Source organism: Schistocerca serialis, chromosome 10 (genome assembly GCF_023864345.2).
Source record: "Schistocerca serialis cubense isolate TAMUIC-IGC-003099 chromosome 10, iqSchSeri2.2, whole genome shotgun sequence".
Lineage (NCBI taxonomy): Eukaryota > Metazoa > Arthropoda > Insecta > Orthoptera > Acrididae > Schistocerca > Schistocerca serialis.
The window spans coordinates 123,600,091-123,614,788 of NC_064647.1; the positions used below are offsets into that span (position 1 = coordinate 123,600,091).

General features: G+C 41.9%; 1 pseudogene; it reads left to right on the top strand.

Annotated features, from left to right (window-relative positions):
* The first annotated feature begins 5,313 nt into the window (after positions 1–5,313).
* On the top strand, positions 5,314–5,432 carry LOC126425640 (5S ribosomal RNA; annotated as a pseudogene).
* The last annotated feature ends 9,266 nt before the right edge of the window (positions 5,433–14,698 follow it).

Consider the following 14,698-nt stretch of genomic DNA (forward strand, 5'->3'; position numbering starts at 1 on the left):
AGCATTTCTGGTACATCACTCAATTTTAGATTCAGTTACTAACTTCTACTCGAGTTCTGAGAGACTATCCATTCTTGAGATTAAATGTAAAAACAAAGGATACTCTATAATCAACTGTCATGCACCCATAAACCAGGACAACCAAAATAACCCGGAGAAAGTTGAAGAATTTTGGGAGATACTTGAAATGGAACTGGATAGATGCTCAAAGAAGAACATAAAAATGTTAGTAGGCGATTTTAACGCACAAATAGGAAGGGAGAAAAAATACCATGGAACAGTAGGCCTCTTCCCAGGTCACAAAAGAACTTCAAAAAATGGAGAAAGGCTTATAGAGGTATGTAGGCATTTCAACTTGAAAATAATGACAACACATTTCAAAAAGCTGAGCCGAAAAACTAAAACATGGAGATCACCAAATCCACTTCTCGGAGAATTCCAAATTGACCATGTGGCTATCTCACTTCATTGTCAAGAAGAAATTCAAAACACTAAAGTGCTGAAAAGCCTTGATGTTGATTCAGACCACTATTTGACTACGATTAAATTCAGACCACTCCCATTTCGAAAAGAGAAGAAAACCTTTTACAAAATTCCAAAATATAACACAGAAACTTTAAAAAATGAAGAAATTAAACAACGGTTTCAAAGAGCATTGCACAAAGATAGCGATGGCATATCCACAATAAATAAGGAAGCGGGATGGGAGGAGATCAAAAACGAAATAGTTGAAATAGCAAAAGAAAATTGTCTCGTGAAAAGAGTAATAAGACATCCATGGTGGGACAATGAATGTGATGAGAACCTGGAGAAGAGACAGAAATTGTGGCAGAAATGGAACTCCACAAAAGATCCTCAAGATCTTGACAATTTTAAAATCCAGAGAAGAGAAACAGCCAAGCTTTTCCGTAATAAAAAAAGAAGACAATTTCAGGATAACCTAGAACAGATTGAGGAAGACTTTAAAAGAAATAATTCTAGAGATTTCTACAAAACTTTTAGAAAACAGCTAACCAAATACCAATCCCCAAATTTATGTTTTAAAGATGAAGAGAACAAGCTAGGTTTGACAAACAAGACTAATTGTGAAATATTAGCAAAATATTTCGAGAATCTACTAAATTGTGAACCACCCAAAGATAAAATGAGTTTTGAAAACCACCGAAATACTAATACCGAGTCAAAACCTCCAGACGCTGAAGAAATAAAACACATAATACACAGTCTAAAAAACAATAAAGCCCCAGGTGAAGACTCCATAGTACCAGAAATCCTAAAAATAATGGATACCAACCTCCCACAAGTTTTGGAACATATGTTTAAGAAGATCTGGGACGAAGAAAGAATTCCTGAAGACTGGCAGTGTGCCCTGATACACCCACTACACAAAAAGGGGGATAAGATGAATGTTAATAATTATAGAGGGATCTCGCTACTACCAGTAGGATACAAAATTTTGTCAAGGAAATTACTTCAAATCGTGGAGCCAGTTCTGGATAAAAAAATAGGTGAATATCAAGCAGGTTTTAGACAAGGTAGATCCTGTGTTGAACAAATATTTAACCTGAAAACACTAATTCGTTACAGAATCTCAAGAGGCCAGAGATTTGCAATAGTATTTGTAGATTTCAAAAAAGCATACGACTCGGTAGATAGAGAAACATTACTGAAAGTATTGGAAGAATTTGGGGTCGATAAGAAAACAATTCAAATTATCAAACAGACGCTAACAAACAGTAAGGCCAAAGTTAAATTTATGGGTGAAATTTCAAGGAAGTTCGAAATTAAAACAGGTGTTAGACAAGGTGATGGTTTATCCCCAATCCTCTTCAACTGCGTACTGGAAAAGATATTGAGAATATGGAAAGAAGAACTCAAAGGCACCAAGAATGACATCAGAATTGGAACAAAAAAAGAAAAAATAGAAGTGGACTGTTTAGCTTTTGCAGACGATCTGGCAATAGTTACAGAAAACGAAGAAATAGCTCAGAACTACCTGGAGAAACTACAAGAAGTTTCGGCCAGAGCTGGACTGCAGATTTCATTTGAAAAAACCGTGTATATGTCTAATCATAGAAATAACAAGAAAAATCTTATTACTAAATACGGCAATATTAAGAGAGTAGAAAAATTTAAGTATTTAGGTGAAATAATTCAAGTGAATGGTTTAGACAAGAGTGCAAACCAGGCGAGAGCAAGGAAAATGGAATTTGCTTTTCAAAAAACCAAAGACATATATAACAAAAAAAAACATTTCGATTCAAGCTAAATTAAGACATTATAAAACTGTCATTAGACCAGAATGCCTGTATGCATCGGAGTGCCTAACTCTTAACAAAAAGGGGGAAATAGAAAACATGGAAAAGAAAGAAAGGAAAATTTTGAGAAAAATATTAGGACCGAGAAAGATTGGAGAAGAGTACAAGCTAAAGAGTAATAAGGAAATATACAAAACTATTGAGAAAGTGAGTGAGGCAATGCGTAAACGCAGACTAACGTTTTATGGTCACCTGTCGAGGATGGATGGAAACAGACTAACAAGAAAAGTGTTTGAACATAGTAACAGGAACGAAAAAACCAACAATAAATGGATACAGATGGTGAAAAAGGATTTGGCCTATTTTAATGTCACCCGTGAGTCAATCAGGGACAGGGAAAAGTTTAGACAAATAGTGGACGAAATTAAGTGTTTTCCAGAAGAAACGAAACTAAAGAATAATAACAGGAAATGGTCGGAAGAGCGGAGGAGGAACCACTCGAAAATGATGAGGAAATATTGGGAAGAGAGAAAAAAAGATCAAAAAGCCGGGCAAGTGAATTGTTGAACGTGGTCCAAAGATGGCCGAAATCGAAAGAAGAAGATATATATATATATATATATATATTCTTCTTGAAGTCTGAGGGTATTTCGCCTGTTTCATACATCTTGCTCACCAGATGGTAGAGTTTTGTCAGGACTGGCTCTCCCACGGCCGTCAGTAGTTCTAATGGAATGTTGTCTACTCCGGGGGGCCTTGTTTCGACTCAGGTCTTTCAGTGCTCTGTCAAACTCTTCACGCAGTATCATATCTCCCATTTCATCTTCATCTACACCCTCTTCCATTTCCATAATATTGTCCTCAAGTACATCGCCCTTGTATAGACCCTCTATATACTCCTTCCACCTTTCTGCTTTCCCTTCTTTGCTTAGAACTGGGTTTCCATCTGAGCTCTTGATATTCATACAAGTCGTTCTCTTATCTCCAAAGGTCTCTTTAATTTTCCTATAGGCGGTATCTATCTTACCCCTAGTGAGATAGGCCTCTACATCCTTACATTTGTCCTCTAGCCATCCCTGCTTAGCCATTTTGCACTTCCTGTCGATCTCATTTTTGAGACGTTTGTATTCCTTTTTACCTGTTTCACTTACTGCATTTTTATATTTTCTCCTTTCATCAAGTAAATTCAATATTTCTTCTGTTACCCAAGGATTTCTACTAGCCCTCGTCTTTTTACCTACTTGATCCTCTGCTGCCTTCACTACTTCATCCCTCAAAGCTACCCATTCTTCTTCTACTGTATTTATTTCCCCCATCCCTGTCAATTGCTCCCTTATGCTCTCCCTGAATCTCTGTACAACCTCTGGTTCTGTGAGACAATACTGACCTTACGACTTATCTTAGAAGAAAGATTAAGGAAAGGCAAACCTACGTTTCTAGCATTTGTAGACTTAGAGAAAGCTTTTGACAATGTTGACTGGAATACTCTCTTTAAAATTCTAAAGGTGGCAGGGGTAAAATACAGGGAGCGAAAGGCTATTTACAATTTGTACAGAAACCAGATGGCAGTTATAAGAGTCGAGGGACATGAAAGGGAAGCAGTGGTTGGGAAGGGAGTAAGACAGGGTTGTAGCCTCTCCCTGATGTTGTTCAATCTGTATATTGAGCAAGCAGTAAAGGAAACAAAAGAAAAATTCGGAGTAGGTATTAAAATTCATGGAGAAGAAATAAAAACTTTGAGGTTCGCCGATGACATTGTAATTCTGTCAGAGACAGCAAAGGACTTGGAAGAGCAGTTGAATGGAATGGACAGTGTCTTGAAAGGAGGATATAAGATGAACATCAACAAAAGCAAAACAAGGATAATGGAATGTAGTCTAATTAAGTCGGGTGATGCTGAGGGAATTAGATTAGGAAATGAGGCACTTAAAGTAGTAAAGGAGTTTTGCTATTTGGGGAGCAAAATAACTGATGATGGTCGAAGTAGAGAGGATATAAAATGTAGGCTGGCAATGGCAAGGAAAGCGTTTCTGAAGAAGAGAAATTTGTTAACATCCAGTATTGATTTAAGTGTCAGGAAGTCATTTCTGAAAGTATTCGTATGGAGTGTAGCCATGTATGGAAGTGAAACATGGACGATAAATAGTTTGGACAAGAAGAGAATAGAAGCTTTCGAAATGTGGTGCTACAGAAGAATGCTGAAGATTAGATGGGTAGATCACATAACTAATGAGGAAGTATTGAATAGGATTGGGGAGAAGAGAAGTTTGTGGCACAACTTGACCAGAAGAAGGGATCGGTTGGTAGGACATGTTCTGAGGCATCAAGGGATCACCAATTTAGTATTGGAGGGCAGCGTGGAGGGTAAAAATCGTAGAGGGAGACCAAGAGATGAATACACTAAGCAGATTCAGAAGGATGTAGGTTGCAGTAGGTACTGGGAGATGAAAAAGCTTGCACAGGATAGAGTAGCATGGAGAGCTGCATCAAACCAGTCTCAGGACTGAAGACCACAACAACAACAACATATATATATATATATATATATATATATATATATATATATATATATATATATATATATATCAGTTCATGATATCCAGTATTACAAATTTACTCTTTCTGATGGACACACGTCCAGATCGCCCGCTCTCAAAATTCTGCCATCTCTCTCCCCACATCAACCACTGCTGGCGGCTCACCTCCAACTGCGCAACGCTAGCGCTGTTCACATCCAACTGCCCAACACTACAATAGCGAATATTTCAACAATGCCAACGAGCCACAGACTGCACACAGCACAGTCAGTGATTTTCATCCAGCGCGCTACGTGGCGTTACCAGCATAAAAACCTAAACAGCCTACTTACAATTGTACTGCTGCAATTCCAAGCCTCAGGTTTTATAGCCACGCTTTGTGAATCACTTGACATTTGGCCATAAGCATTGGTAACTAATTGCACTGCAGCTTTCTAAAACCTGAAATATTTTTTGTTTACTGTGATCCCCTTATTGGCATATTTTTCTCAGTGTACGATGGCTTTTACTAAATTGTTGCCAGTGGCCTTGCCGCAGTGGTAACACCGGTTCCCGTCATATCACTGAAGTTAAGCACTGTCGGGCTTGGCTAGCAGTTGGATGGGTCACCATCTGGGTCTGCCGAGTGCTGCTGGCAAACGGGGTTCACTCAGCTCTTGTGACGCCAGTTGAGGAGCAACTTGGCTAAGAAGTAGCAGCATTGGTCACGGGAACTGACAACGGTCGGGATAGCGGTGTGCTGCCCACATGCCCCTCCATGTTCGCATCCATTGACACCTAAGCGCTGAGGATGACATGGCGGCCGATTGGTACTTCTTGTGCTTCAGTGCTGGTTTGGACAATACTTGTTTTTTAGTAATCTATTGTTTGACCGTATTTTATCTGTGGTCTTAAGGGGATAGGACGTCAAACGGGCCGACTTGGAGCAGGAGAGGCACCACAGGACATTTTAATTTCCGCTGTCTATACTTTTACAAATAAATTCATAAAACTTTAACAGCATGACCAGGAAGGATTCAGGTTTCATACTCATAGCAGTGGAAGCTCAAAAACGTAACAAAACACATTATTTTACATGTGAAATTTCATCATTTTTTCACTTACTACTGGCTGCATTTGTTGCTATAGGTACACTTTTCTTCCTAAGTAAGAGAGATTCTTCGATGACTTTTGCACAGCATACAAACCATATTACAGGTGTCTGAAACTCTAGAAGTTAATTAATTTATGAAAAAAACGAATGAACTGTGTTGTGGATTGGCAAGAGAGCCAACCCACTATGAGAGGAAGCCGAAAGGCACGCGTTTTAGCTCACGCAGGCTGGCGTGAGGTCTGGAACAGGACAAGGAAATGAGACTAGCAAAAAAACGTACGTAGCTGCTGGAATACTTAACTTTAATCCATAATTGGTGAACATCGCTCTTGACGGTACATGTTTTACAGCATCAATAGTAACTGGTAATGGCGCCTTGCTAGGTCGTAGCAAATGACGTAGCCGAAGGCTATGCTAACTATCGTCTCGGCAAATGAGAGCGTATTTGTCAGTGAACCATCGCTAGCAAAGTCGGCTGTACAACTGGGGCTAGTGCTAGGAAGTCTCTCTAGACCTGCCGTGTGGCGGCGCTCGGTCTGTAATCACTGATAGTGGCGACACGCGGGTCCGACGTGTACTAACGGACCGCGGCCGATTTAAAGGCTACCACCTAGCAAGTGTGGTGTCTGGCGGTGACACCACAAACTGTTGCATTTTAAACTTCATGTTTAGAAAAAATTCAAGTTTTATAGTTAATGATCTCAATTTTTTCCACATTTTTTAATAGATTTGGAAAATTCTAGAGTTTCATACACCTGTAACTACTGTTGTATGCTATGGACAATTAATCGAAGAATCTCTCTTACTTAGGAAGAAAAGTGTACCTATAAAAACAAATGCAGCCAGTAATAAGTGAAAAAATGATGAAATTTCACACGTAAATAAAGGTATTTTGCTACGTTTTTGAACTTCCACTGCGATGAGTGTGAGTCCTCAATCCTTCCTGGTCATGGTGACGAAGTTTTATGAATTTATTTGTAAAAGTATAGACAGTGGAAACTAAAATGTCCTGTGGTGACTCTCCTGCTCCAAGTCGGCCCGTTTGACGTCCTACCCCCCTTAATAGCTTCCGACACCCCAACTAGTGCCCTAGCACTTCGCTAGTGTCAATGTGTGATCAATCTGTGTGTATCGCTTTTAATTTTTGGAGTTATTCCACCTAACACTGCATCCAAATAGAGGGTGTTCCATGTATCTGATGACCGCCTGTGTGGCGCAGTCGATGTCGGCCAGCGGGCTCTCCGTTGCCCGGCGGTCGGATGCCGTGTCGCCCGTCTAATGCTGCGATACATTACTATGTTTAAAATATAAGCAAATAAATTTTGTACTCACCCACCTCACCCAAGGATATGCTGGAACTGCCTGTCATTATTTTCCACGCATTTCTGACATCTTCTCAAGAAATCATTAATCACACGTGTAATTCTCGTTGAGGTATTGAAGTATTTGGTCCACGGACATTATCCTTGAGCTCCTCTATCGTGTGTACACTTTGTCCTTCGGGGCATCCCGCAAATAAAAATCGCACGACATTAAATCGGGACTTCTAGCGGACCAGATATTGTTACTAATTACTCTTTCATCGAACACACTGTGAATTGCGTGCAAAGAAACATTGGACGTATGAGCCCTTTCCGAGTCCTGTTAAAAAAAAATACGAAGCTTCATTTTGTTTCACTCAGTTCATTAAAAACGGTCCAAAATGTTCTGCACATATCTTTCACTTGTAACTGTGTCATTAAAAAAAATTAGGCCTGTTATTCTGTCACCACTAAGTGCGCATCACACCACTATTTTCTGATGATGAAGGGGTTCGTCATGAAACACGACAGGTCTATCTGCGCTCCAATTGGGAATTAAAACACCCGTGTAAATGAAATCGAGCCTCGCCTGAAAACAGAATGAGGTAAGAATCCATTTCACCACCATGCACTTGTTTTAAAACACATTCGCAAAACTTAACCCTGCGCGCAGAATCGCCAGCTCGCAGTTCTTCTACTACTGATACTTTATAGGGCATTAGCCCAAGTAGCTTAGCACGTCTTTGTACAGAGCTGAACGATTTTTCTGGTTGCTGCGAAAGACGTCTAAGATACTTTTTAAAGGAATTTTCCAGGCTTCTTGTCTTGAACACTTCCCGTTCCACGTTATTTATTCACTAATTGGTGAACTGCATCACGACTCGGAACTCGAACGCCTGGAAACTTCCGTTCAAACAATCTCCGGACTGTACGAGCGGACTCCGTACACACATACGAATCGTAAATAAACATTCGTTGTGGAATTGAATAATTCGCGCTTCCCACTGTTGCGTTCGCAAACTTCACTGTTATGCTCGTGATGCCTGTTTCACTGCTCGAATGAAACTGGCCGACAAGGCGTGTATGTCTGTATGGCCATCGGGCTAAACCTCACAAAAAAAGAGGAGTCATAGTGCAGTCTTGCGGGACTCATTCCTGCAATACCCTGGGCAGGCGATTATCAGATAAATGGAACACCCGATATTTTGTGATTCCAAATACATATGACCTACATTTCGTAAGTACTGGGAGAGAATTTCACAGCATTCAGGATCCAAACAAAAGGTACCTTACAAAACACACTCCACAGCAACAAAATGACACGAAGTAACAGGATTAACAGCATGTCAGCAACTTTTTTCATAGAACTAGCAGTTTATCAAACGAATGGATGCCTACCAGTTTACGACATGGCAAAATCTTGTAGCTTGGAAGGTACTGTAAATACTACTAGATAATTTGAAAAATAGGTAGCACACCTTATGTTTAATACTGTGTCGCCTGTATAACGATCCCATGTGTTTCATAGTTATAATGTGGATTGGGGATACCGTTACCTCTTCACTCCAAACGCAGAACTAGCGAGAATATGACAGTTCCGTCTTGTCACCGTATCTTTAGAATGTATCTTCACTGTTATACACACATCAACCCGGTTCCCAGAACTCCTGAAGATAGACGTTGACTGTCGATAATATATCACAGACACAGTCCCTTTGACTGTTCAGAGATGTCACTAAACCCGCCCAAAGATGTAAACAACCACGCATGAGTAGCGCCTATTAGACGGACGGGGTCAGATAGCCGATCAGTTCCACTCATTCGCCAGAAGGAAGTACATGGCTCGTGCTGTCTGTTCTTCACCATGCCTAGACGGTCAATACCACAGTTCGATCGCGTCCGCATTGTTATTTTGTGCCAGGAAGGGCTCTCAATGAGGGAACTGTCCAGGAGTCTCGGAGTGAACCAAAACGATGTTGTTCGGACATGGAGGAGATACAGAGAGACAGGAATTGTCAATGACATGCCTCGCTCAGGCCGCCCAAAGGCTACTACTGCAGTGGATGACCGCTACCTACGGATTATGGCTCGGAGGAACCCTGACAGCAACGCCACCATGTTGAATAATGGTTTTCGTGAAGCCACAGGACGTCGCGTTACGGCTCAAACTGTGCGCAATAGGCTGCATGCTGCGCAACTTCACTCCCGACTTCCATGGCGACGTCCATCTTTGCAATCACGACACCATGCAGCGCGGTACAGATGTGCCCAACAACATGCCGAATGGACCGCTCAGGATTGTCATCACGTTCGCTTCACCGATGAGTGTCGCATACGCCTTCAACCAGAAAATCGTCGGAGACGTGTTTGGAGGCAATCCGGTCAGGCTGAACGCCTTAGACACACTGTCCAGCGAATGATGCAAGGTGGAGGTTCCCTGATGTTTTGGGGTGGCATTATGTGGGGCCGACGTACGCTGCTGGTGGTCATGGAAGGCGCTGTAACCGCAGTACGATACGTGAACGCCACCCTCCGACCGATAGTGCAACCATATCGGCAGCATACTGGCGACGCATTCGTCTTCATGGACGACAAAGTGCGCCCCCATCGTGCACATCATGTGAATGACTTCCTTTAGGATAACAACGTCGCTTGACTAGAGTGGCCACCATGTTCTCCAGACATGAACCCTATCGAACATCCCTGGGATACATTGAAAAAGGCTGTTTATGGACAAAATGACCAACCAACAACTCTGAGTGACCCATGCCATTGAGGAGTGGGACAGTCTGGACAAACAGTACCTTGATGAACTTGTGGATAGTATGACACAACGAATATAGGCATGCATCAAAGAAAGAGGACGTGCTACCGGGTATTAGAAGTACCGGTGTGTACAGCAGTCTGGACCACCACCTGTGAAGGTCTCTCTGTATCGTGGTACAACATGCAATGTGTGGTTTTCATGAGCAATAAAAAGGGCGTAAAAATGTTTATGTTGATCTCTATTCCAATTTTCTGTTCAGGTTCGGGAACTCGGAACCGAGGTGATGAAAACCTTTTTTTTGAACCAGGCAGTTGCTAATATGTGTGGGGAATTAGGTATACATCCTTACCTCTTTCTTCCCCATTTCTCTGCCCATCTCCTCTTCCTTCTCCTCTCTCTTTTTATCACCTCCTCTCTCACTCCATCTCAGCTGTCGCCTTATCTCTCTCCATCTCCTCCTCACACCTCCCCCAGTCCATCTCCTCCTTCTCCTTCTCTGTATCCATTTACTTCCCCTTTCTGTCCGTATCTTTTTCCCCCTCTCTGATCATGACCCTTGTTTATTGTTATTACCAATGAATGGTTGACTGGGAATCGCAGTCGCTTGAAATTAATGGGTAAATCAGTTAGGATCATAGGTATAAGAGCTATGAGAGACCTCTACTGCTGCTGGATGGTAGCTTTATTGTACTTTGCATATTTGTAATCTATAAACGTGTAGCATTACAAAGCCGGTAAGCTATAAATACCACTTTCCTCTTTTCTGTGAAAACCAACTATGGTATAAAGAAGAAAACAAAACAGCACATAGTTGTGTATGCAGTTTTTCAAAATGTTCAAATGTGTGTGAAATCTTATGGGACTTAACTGCTTTTATATAAGGAGAAAGAAAGTACGGGGACTGGAACTTTAATAGTGGCAACTATTTATTTAAAGTTCATACAAAATAGATACGTGTTTCAGAGTTTTACTGATCGTCAAAGTAGTCACCAGCATTGCCCGTTGCTAACGATTTGGAAGTCGTAGGATACTCTTAGCAGTGCCAGTTGTGCTGACAGTTCGAGCGGCGCGGTCTATGGCCCGACGAATTTGCAGCAGTTCTGAAGCGAATGCCGTGAAGTTTAGACATCGAATTGAACTCACGAGGGCTCACTTCAGGGAAGTGCAGTAGGTGGTATAGCACTTAGCAGCCGCATCAGTCAAACAAATCAGTAACAGCTTGCACTGTGCGTGCTTGAGCATTGACCTGCGAAATGATGGTCAGGTCCTGCAGAAAGTGTCATCACTTCTGTCTCTATGCTGTTCATTTTTGGAACACAACCAACGACCAACTTAGAGACAGAAGCGATGACACTTTCTGCAAGTCCTGACCATCATTTTGCAGGACAATGCTCAAGCACGTACAGTGGAAGGCTGTTACTGATTTGTTTGACTGATGGGGCTGCTAAGTGCTATACCACCTACTGCACTCCCCTGACTTAAGCCCTCGTGAGTTCAGAAGTCTAAACTGAAGGAAACACTTCACGGCATTCGCTTGAGAACTGCTACAAATTCGTCGGTCAATAGGCCGCGCCGCTCCAACTGTCAACACAACTGGCGCTGCTAAGAGTATCCTACGACTTCCACATCGCTGGCAACGGGTTATACACAATACTGGTGACTAATTTAAAGGTCGGTAAAACTTTGAAACACGTAACTATTTTGTACGAGCTGTAAATAAATGGTTGCCACTATTAAAGTTCCAACCCTCATATATGGGAAAAACAATTCGTTGAATGGTTTAAATGCATCGATATGTTAATTAAAGTTGAGTGCAAGCAAGAAAACGAAGACACGCGCTTTTACAGCGCAACATAGCGCAGCTTTTCGTTTCTCGCAAATCTATTTCAACAGAAACCCAGAACATTTTTGTTTAAAAATATGTAGACTGTGTCTGTCTGAATATTTATTAGAGTGCCATGTAAAAAACAGCACCACGCATTAAATGCTTCGAATCTCTTCTGTTCTGGTTTTCCCACAGTCCATGTTCCACTACAATACAATGCTGTGCTCCAAACGTACCTTTTCGGAGGTTTCTTCCTCAAATTAAAATCAATGTTTGACACTAGTAGACTTCTCTTGGCCTTTTTTGCCAGCACTAGTCTGCTTTCTCTGTCCTCCTTGCTCCATCCATCGTGGGCTATTTTGCCTTCTATGTAGCACAAACCCATAACTTCGTCGTCTTCTTGATCCCTGATTCTGATTCTGCTACTTGTCATTGCTTTCGTCTCTCTTCGATTTACTCTCAATCCGTGTTCTGTACTCATTACACTATTCAATCCAGTCAACAGATACTGTAATTCTTCTTCACGTTTACTGTGGACAGGAATGTCGTCAGCGAATCTTATCATTGGTATCCTAGAGGCGTGCTCACTCCCAACTATGCGTTTTCATGAACTTCGCTATCTGTGTTTGTGTTCTGTGTTCTGTGTTTGCGGTTAAGTCGTGGTTCTTCTTCCCTCTGTGTGGCAACATGTACCAACTTCGATTTGGTGCATGTAGTTTCCGGCTAGGGGTACTGCAGTCAGTCAGTCGTTCGGTCGGTCGGTCGGTTGTGGCGGCCGAGGGAATACCTCTGCTCCATGCAGTCGTCTGGGGCTACTGGCAGCCCCTGGGCAGTGTCGGAGAGTGTGTGTGGAGCTGTCCGATCGCTACGAGCTTCGTGGTTCACCGACGCAGGACGTCAAAGTTGAGTAGTGGTTTCAACTACCCAAGCCACGTCCATTCATGTTGTGGTGGTTCGTTTCGATGGTTTGCTGTTGGGGAGGTTTTCCTCCGAGTGTTTCTAATGCTGAAATTTAGCCGCCATGCGGTGCAATTAACTATTTTGGTCGACTACAATTTGAGTGCACCAGTGGGATTTTCTGTCTTGTGGCCGTTAGTGTTCCGGTTACCTGCCCTGGGCACTGACGTAAAATTCAGGCAGTGTTCTTTCGAGTGAAGTTAACTATATTACCGTGTTTCTAATTCAAGTGTACCAGGGGAATTTTCTGCCTACTGGCCGTTAGTGTTCCGGTTACCTGCCCTGGCCACTAACGTTATTTCAGGCAGCGTCCTTTCCTCATCTGTTGTCGCTGTCCAACATGGTGTGTAATTTTGACAGCTAATACATACTCCATTGTGGAATATCACGTTTGTAACTTTCTCGGTTTGAGTTCTCATGTACTGACTGTCGGGAAGCAAGTCGTTTTGTCGGTCGGTCCGTGGCTGTCCCCTGGTTGGGTTCCGACGGCTCACCACCTGTCTTGCCTAAGTGAACGAGGGCAGACCGACCACCCTGGAGGCTTCTGAATGCCACCGGTGTTTAATTACCTGTTGTCAGCACCTTTAAATCCAAGGCTTATGGTTATTTTTTTCCTAAAAAATTTGCAAAATTGATTTTTAAACGTATGTTTCAAGGTTAAACATTGCGGCCTTCTGCCTTTAAAAGTTTATGGTAATATATTCTAAAATTTTGAAACTTAACTGTGGCCTTCAGCCACTGGTATTGCACCTAGCATATGTATGTTCTATCTGCTTAGCCTTAAGGCTTTCCACGTAGCCGTGATACGTTTTTTTATTTATTTGATTTGCCTTTTTAATTGCATTTTAATCTTATTGATTTTTAAGATTTCTCGTTGTAAAACATTCTGGCTTTCTGCATTTAAAAGTCTATGGTAATATATTCTAAAATTCTGAAATTCAGTTGTGGCTCTCAGCCATTTGTATTGCACTTTGCTTATGTTTACTGGTTTCTAAAACTATTTTATTGCTATCTTAATTGGATTTTTATCTTGTTGATTTCTTAAGATTTCTTGTTTGGAGGCCTTCAGCAGTGAAATAGATGCATTCGGTAAAGGTCCGGCTATGTGCCGCTTTGGTTGTAAAGGTTATTAAATTACAATAAATGACAGTTAGGAGAAACTGACCTCAAGCTTCGGCCCTTTTCACAATAGAATTACCTGTTCTGCCCAGCGAGTTTAGCAGGCGTATCAATCCTTTCTTCTTGAATTTTAATTCTTCTCTTGAACCTTTCTTTTATTTCCGCGATTGTTTCTTTAGACTGAACTGTAGGGGCAATGGACTGCCCTGTCTTACCTACTTTAATCCGAGCACCTCGTTGTTGGTCTTCTACACTTATTGTTCCGTCTTACCTCATGTACACATTATATATTACCTCTTGGCTCTTTTACGTATTATACACACATCAAAAAAGTTTTGCATGACCTCGGTTCCGGAAGTTCCGGAACCTGTACAGCAAACTGGAATAGAGCTCAACGTAAATATCATATCCGCCCTTTTTATTGCTTATGAAAACCACACGTTCCATGTTGCACCATCTTAAAGCGAGACCTTCAGAGGTGGTAGTCCAGACTGCTGTACACACCGGTACCTCTAATACCCAGTAGCACTTCCTCTCGCATTGATACATGCCTGTATTCGTCGTGTCATACTATCCACAAGTTCATCAAGGCACTGTTGGTCCAGATTCTCCCATTCCTCAACGGCGATTCGGCGTAGATCCCTCAGAGTGGTTGGAGGGTCACGTCGCCCATAAACAGCACTTTTCAATCTATCCCAGGCATGTTGAATAGGGTTAATGTCTGGAGAACATGCTGGCCATTCTAGTCGAGGGATTTCGTTATCCTGATGGAAGTCATTCACAAGATGTGCACGATGGGGGCGCGCATTATCGTACATGAATACGAATGTCTCGCCATATG